The sequence below is a fragment of the Cucurbita maxima genome, unplaced genomic scaffold (genome assembly GCF_002738345.1).
Source record: "Cucurbita maxima cultivar Rimu unplaced genomic scaffold, Cmax_1.0 Cma_Scf00024, whole genome shotgun sequence".
Lineage (NCBI taxonomy): Eukaryota > Viridiplantae > Streptophyta > Magnoliopsida > Cucurbitales > Cucurbitaceae > Cucurbita > Cucurbita maxima.
Genome location: NW_019272040.1, coordinates 447,273 through 454,472, shown reverse-complemented (window position 1 = coordinate 454,472; position 7,200 = coordinate 447,273). Strand labels below are relative to the sequence as shown.

General features: G+C 38.7%; 1 long non-coding RNA gene across 1 annotated transcript in view; it reads left to right on the top strand.

Moving 5' to 3' along the window:
• Positions 1-254: 254 nt before the first annotated feature.
• LOC111497713 overlaps positions 255-7,200 on the top strand; it is a 9,442-nt gene continuing 2,496 nt past the window's right edge. Inside the window, exons 1-4 of the long non-coding RNA XR_002720655.1 lie at positions 255-388; positions 535-679; positions 6,149-6,220; positions 7,018-7,073. This is a non-coding gene — a long non-coding RNA (uncharacterized LOC111497713). The remainder of the gene's footprint in view (positions 389-534; positions 680-6,148; positions 6,221-7,017; positions 7,074-7,200) is intronic.

Below are 7,200 nucleotides of genomic sequence, written 5' to 3'. Positions count from 1 at the left end.
AAAAAAAAAAAAAAAAAAAAAAAAAAAAAAAAAAAAAAAAAAAAAAAAAGCATTTAAGCGTGGTATAATTACGTTTTAATCTACCATTCATATGTAATCGCGGCCCATTCGATATCCAGCCCAATTAGGCCCAAATTTAGCGATAACGGCCCAAGACATCGAATAGAACAGAGCAGTCACAGTAGCTTGGCGTCATTGCGGAGTTTAGTAAAATGATCATAATAAAATAAAAGTAGGAGGTCTCATCTGAAAATATTCATTTCTGCAAATGTTCATATCTTCAATTTCAGTTTCCCTCCTGTTCTCCCTGCTTTATCTGAGCTCATTATTTCTGGTACAGGAGAACTCAAACCATCCTTCCGCTCTTCAGTCTACATTGCTCTGAAATGTATGTAGCTTCTAACGGCATTTAAATTTTCTTGATATTTCTGTAAATTTCCTGTTTCCATTTCGCGTTATTCTTTTGTTCTTCTGCAAAGTTCAAGCTCCAAGGAGCAGCGAACAGCGTGTTTTCTAAATTCGTTTTTTATGTAGTCATGAAGCTAAGGGAATTACCGCTGAACATTCGCAAGATACCAATTCTAATGGAGAATGGAGACGAGGAATTAGGAACGTGCCTAAAATATCACCAGCCATAGAACTCGTTATTCGAATCCGATTGAATGTGGAAGTTGTCCGGGTAAGTACTCTTAGCATTCCAATACTTGTTATATTTTCTGAAATCTGAATGGTAAACTTCCGGATTCAGCTCACTGATTGATTGAACAAGGAATATTTCGATAATTGATCTATTTTACGTTTTAGGACTGTTCGTTTGTTAATTGTTGAGAAGTATGAAATCAACGTCATTAGTGTCTTTGAATCTAGTTAGTTAGGTAAATCAACATTCAGAAGAGTCGACGTCAGTTGGAAAGTTAGACGATCACTCTTAGGAGTTGTAGGAGTAGGCATCATTTGGACATAGTTTTATGATAAAGGCTTTGAACCACCTGCCACTACCTTCAATCTCAATTTAGTTTCACTGTTGTACAATGCACATAGGTTCTCATAAATTTGCATATCCGACTCTTGCTAAGAAAGCTCACCAAAGAAATTGTACTTTGGTTAAAATCTGTTAAATACTTAGTTTATTGGTTACAGCTCTAGTTACTTTTCATATGTAATTCAGTTTATTTTGTATTTACAGTAAGACTATATATATGGCTACTGTTTTGATCACTATCTCTATTTTGTCATTCCATTCTCATATCAAGAACTTATGATCTCTCAAATTGTCTACATTGATCAAGACCGTAATAGCTTTTTCTATCATGGTTATAGGTTTGGTTGGATTTTCAGTTTTTCCCCCGGTAATTTCCTTTAACAGCCATTACTAACAGTATGCGGCTCTGAGATACTTGAGTGAGTTATTTGCCTTTGGCAGAAATAAATCTCTCACTGGAAGAAGCCGGTTTTTGGTTTCTTAATACTTGATTTTCTGTATCCCCCTACCCATAAGTTAGTAATGAAACCCAACATCTTCACAAGGAGGTTTCAACATGTTTAGTCACTGACTTAGCAGCTGTGTAGTTCCATGTTTTCTCCCATGTTCTTCTTACCGTACCTGTCTTTCTTGTATAATATTCTAAATTCGCGTCCTGTTTTATCGTGTCAAGGATAGTAGGTTGTCATATGTGGTGATTACTAGCGTATGGTTCGATTACATTGGGTTACCGACCTTTACCAACAGTTTGACCATTTCATTTCACATCAATTAAGTTGGTGAACACCGAACAAAGGTTGGGATGTCCGTTTTTTGAAAAAGAAACCCGACTGGTAGTAAAAGATGGCACAAAACCAACCTGAAACCACAAAAACACAGCTGGCACACCATATTAAACCCCCATTGACCGTTCTACAATCACTCGCCGTGGACCACATGCATGGTCCATCGGTATCCTCAGACCTTCGGTTTAGAATTTACTAGAAACTGACGCTCCAGTTTGACATCTGCGTTAGTCCTACTTTGACCAAGTTTCAAGCCTAGGCATATCTTTGGATATTATTAAATCTTCCCCTCTCGAAGGGCGCTAATTGCTGGTATAGCCTATAAGATTTTCAGGTCATATCGTTGTGAATTTTTCTTTTTCTTCTTATATGATTTTCGATAATCAAATAAATCCTGTTGTAGGATATAATGTAACAGATACAAGCCAAAAGTTTCTTCACAAGCTTGAAGTAGATGCTAGAATTATAAACAAAAGAAGTAATTTTAATAAATACAACACCACCTTTACCATTTACACCGAGATAAAACTGTAGTTAAAAGGTTGCATTAGAAAAGAAACAAAAACCCTTTTTTTCCTTTTGTGCATGTATGGTTTCTGCCCTCATTTATAGAAGTGCAATTTCACACATCCTTATTTTGGTGAACCTTGGTCGACCCCACATCTTTCAACCAATCAACAACTTCCTTGATGGTTGGTCTTTTAAAGGGGTTCTGACTGACACACATGCAGGCAACATCGAGAACCTGAAGCATCTCTTCTTCAAAGCCCTTTCCTCTCAGAATTGGGTCAAAGACTTCATCTTGTTTGCCCTCATTCCTCATTTGTTGCACCCAGCCAACTACCTCTCGTGATGCCTTTGGCTTTGTTATCTCAACAGGTCTTTTGCCAGTAAGCAACTCAAGCATGACCACCCCAAAGCTGTACATATCTCCTCTCAAAGTGGCGACCCATGCTTGTCCATACTCAGGAGGAATGTAGCCTAAGGTGCCAACAAGTTCGGTTGTGACATGAGTTTGATAAGGATTGATCAATCTAGAAAGTCCAAAATCTGCCACATGAGCTTCAAATTTCTCATCGAGCAGGATGTTACTGGACTTAATGTCACGGTGTACAATATGTGGCTCACATATTTGGTGCATGTAGGCCAATCCAGAACTTGCTCCTCGTAGAATCTTCAACCGAGTTGGCCAATCAAGTTGAGATGCACCGTCAACCTTCTCATGCAGCCAGTAATCTAAACTTCCATTTTCCATGTACGAATACATTAGCAGCCGGCTGCCCTCATGCACACAGTAACCTTGAAGAGTAACCAGGTTCTGGTGTTTGGCTGCAGACAGAGCCTCTACCTCTGCTTTAAATTCCCTTTCCATCAGTCCCAAGTCTCCCGAGAGTTTCTTTACAGCAAGTCTCGTCCCGTTTGCTAATGTTGCTTTGTAAACCAATCCAAAACCACCGCAGCCAATTATGTTTTCTTGATTGAAATCACCAGTGGCCTTCATTATGTCAGAAATGGTAAGCTCCTTGATGTTGTTGGCGTTGTTTGGAAACAGAATGACTATGCTAGTGTTATTGTCAGCATTGTAATTAGAACTAATTGAAATTATGTCCAAATCTATTATGTCGGTATCCCCTCTTGGATCGATCCTCCTCTTGGATAATATCCATAACGCTAGCAGGGAGATGATGAGAGCCAAACCTAAACAGGTGCCCAAGACTAATCCAATTACAAGTTTTTTACTGGAGCTTTTATTTTGAGCGCTGGAATGAGTCACTTTAGTCTGGATAGGGCAAGAGCGCTGCACTATAGCAGGGCCACACAACCCTGAATTTCCTTCATAGCTAGAGCTAGGAAAGGTATTAAACTGACTCCCAGTTGGTATTGGTCCTTGAAGGTCGTTAAAGGCCACGCTAAACCTAGACAAGAAATGAAGTCCACTGAGAGAATGGGGGATTTCACCAGTTAGGTGGTTATGAGAGAGGTCTAATATCTCCAAGTTGCTGAGATTGGAAATTGTATCTGGTATGCTGCCGGAGAAGCTGTTGTTACTCAGGTCTAATGTATGTATAACCTTTAATTGCCCAATTTCCAAAGGAATAGGGCCACTTATGGTGTTGTTGCCCAGGTATAAAGATGGCGGAAGGCTGGAGAGGTGATTGTATTGCTGATTGGTAGCATTATTGGGTGCAACAAAGACGGGCAATGCAAGAAAACTCTGCTTTGCAGGATCGAGAATCTGCTGCGACATCAAAGCCTTCAGTCTGCAAAGCTGGATGGGGAATTTTCCGGAAATTCTATTATTAGACAAGTCAACATAAAACAGACTCGGCAAATCACCTAACCATTCTGGTATTGAACCAACAAGACGATTAAACGACAGGTCCAAGACCTCTAGATTCCTGAGCTTTTCTATCCATGAGGGTACTCTTCCAGTTAACTGACAAGCTCCAATAGCCAAAGCCTGGATATTTTGGAATGCGTTTGCATCTTCAATTATATCCCCATCCGGCAATGCTTCACCGTTATAACTACTGGAGAGGACGAGAGTTCCAAGGTTTCTGCAACCCATCAAACTCCTTAGTGCTCCACTTAAATTGGTTAGATTATTCTTGGAAACTGAAAGGAAGGACAGTGATTGAAGCGCTGCAATTTCTTGAGAAATCTCCCCAGAAAACTGATTACTAGCCAGTCTAACTGCCTTTAGAGACCTGCAGGAGTAAAGAGATGATGGTATACTACCTGTGAACATATTGTTGCCAAGGTCAAGTGTGGTGAGGCTAAGGAGGCGGGAGAAATTAACATTAGAGAGATCTCCCTGCAGCTTATTGACCCGCACATTCACCAAGGTCAGATTGGTGCAATTCATCAGTGATATGGGCAGAGTGCCTGTGAGATTGTTAATATGAAGCGATATCTGTTCCAGTCTGGAGAGCTTTCCAATATCCATTGGGATGGGGCCAATCAAAGAATTGGAGTACAATTCTAGGATTCTGAGGTTGGTGAGATTAACAATTCCCTCGCCAATGTTCCCCGAAAGATGATTAACATGTAAAGAAAGCTCCTTTAGAGAGAGAACATTGTAAAGGTCGGAGGGAATAGAACCAGTGAGACTATTGAAACTCGCTCGAAAAACCTCCAAATTGGGGCAGTTTCCCAGCCCCTGAGGTATTCCACGACTGAATTTATTATTGGAAAAGTCTAATAACCTGAGGGAGCTTATAGATGTAGTATTAACGCAAAAGGAGGTTGGGATGAGACCTGTGAAACTATTGTTGTTGACATTGAAACTGGTCAAACTCCCCGAGATTGCCACTTGCTGGATAAACGAAGCAGGTATTTCCCCAGAGAAACGATTGCTGGACAGATCCAGAGTCTCAATCACGAGTCCAGACGATGAAGGCTGCGGCGGGAACTGACCGGCGAGAAGGTTGTAGCTCAAATTCAAGAACTTGAGGCGACTCAGGGACGTAAAGAAATCGGAAGGTAGAGAACCGTCCAGACGATTATGGGAGAGATCGAGGTGAGAGAGAAAAGCAAGGTTTGTGAGAGATGAAGAGAATTCACCACGAAGACCTCTAGAAGGCAACAAAAGCTTGGTGACTCGGTTGTCATCGCTATTTGCGATAGCTTCACAACTGACTCCTTCCCAGAAACAGCAATCAATCGAAGAAGACCAATTGAAAGACTGTGGAACAGAAGAAGAAGAAGAAGAATTGATGAAAGACCAGAGAGAATCGCGATCAGATGGATTACAAGAAGCTGAAACGGAAAAAGGAGGAAAGAATTGCAAAACCAGAAGGAGGGTCAAAACAAAGAGGTTGAGGAAGTTGAAATTAATGGAGAAATTGGGCACTAAAGGTTGATGAATGAGACCACCAACCAAGGAGGTGGCCATTCGATCATCTCTCATCTGAAGAGCAAAAGGAAACAAAAGGCTCTCTACAAGAAGAGTGGAAGAAGAGCAAGGTGGAGAGGAACAAGGAAGATGTAGGAAGAGGAAGAAGCTAACTTGAAGTACATAGTCATAATCAGGTTTCGAGGGTTCCCTTGTACAAGATGGGGGAAACCATTGACCAAAAAAAGAAAAGAAAATAAATGAAGAATAGAGAGAGAAGAGGGGAGACGGGGGAAGAGAGAGAGAAAGAGGGTGACGTTGACATTGGAAAGTCTAAGATAAGATATATATATAAATATATAAGAATGGGGTTTCTGCTCTTACTCCCTTCCCACTATATGAGTTTTCATTTAGCGTTTACTTTTGGCGCTGGGTTGAGGTGGGCAGTGGGGGTTAATGGCCGTTGTTGGGTTTTAAAATTATTTTTAAAACATAATTTGTTGCTTATCATCATTATTATTCTGACTAATTTATCTCTATTGGAAGACAACGTGTTGAGCAGACGCAATCGGTGGGCAGAGGACACAGTCACGGTCACCCATTTGTCTACTCCACTTGGTCTTGTTGGCCTTTCTTTATTTCCCCCTTTCTTTTTAATTTTAATTTCCTTCTTTAATTTTCACATTACACCCTCCCTCCTTTCGAATTAGACCCATTAGGATGAAGCCCATTTCTTTTCAACATTACATTATATCTCCCTTTCGTGTTACACTCATTAACTTCTTTCTCTTTTCCCTCTTCACGTTATACCTCCCTCTCCTTTCATATTATACCCTAAGCCATAGCAAGTGGTTGATTTTTAGGCCTAAAAACAACCCACATTCCACATCTAAGTAGTGGATGTACTTTCCAAGTTTTATAATTATTTTTGTATTAGATTTTTTTTTTTTTTTTTTATATCTACATTATATGTTTGATTTTAGGAAATTAATATAACATTTAAATATTATTATCATTTTAGTTAAATGTGAAAGTAGGAATTCAAACTCCTTTTAACTATAGTTCCAAATCAAACGAGTTGCTCAAGTTGGTGGATAAAATTAATTTTATTAATTGAAGTCTCATTTCCTGATTCTTTTCTCACAATTTTTTAAATAAAAACTCACTTTTTAGGCAAATATTTGAACTTAATCAGATAACAAAATAAAGTTGGTAGTGGTGCTTATAACACGGATACACATATTTGCACATATTACGTATTGATATGATTGTCATAGTCATTATTTGTTTTAATGAATTGACATATTCTAGTAGAAATGCTTGTAACCCTATAAATTATTACACTATTTTACCTTGGAAAAATAAATTAAAATTTCTATGTTTTCTTTCTTTCTTTCTTTCTCCCACATCTACAGGGAACCCAAAGTCCAGTTGAGAAGTTGAGAAGTGGAGAACATATTTGGCTAGTAAGGTTAGTTTGATAATGTTTTCGTTTTCAGTTTTTAATTTTTATTATTTTATGTTTTTATCTTTTTTTTTTTTTTTTTTTTTTTTTTTTTTTTTTTTTTTTTTTTTTTTTTTTTTTTTTTTTTTTTTTT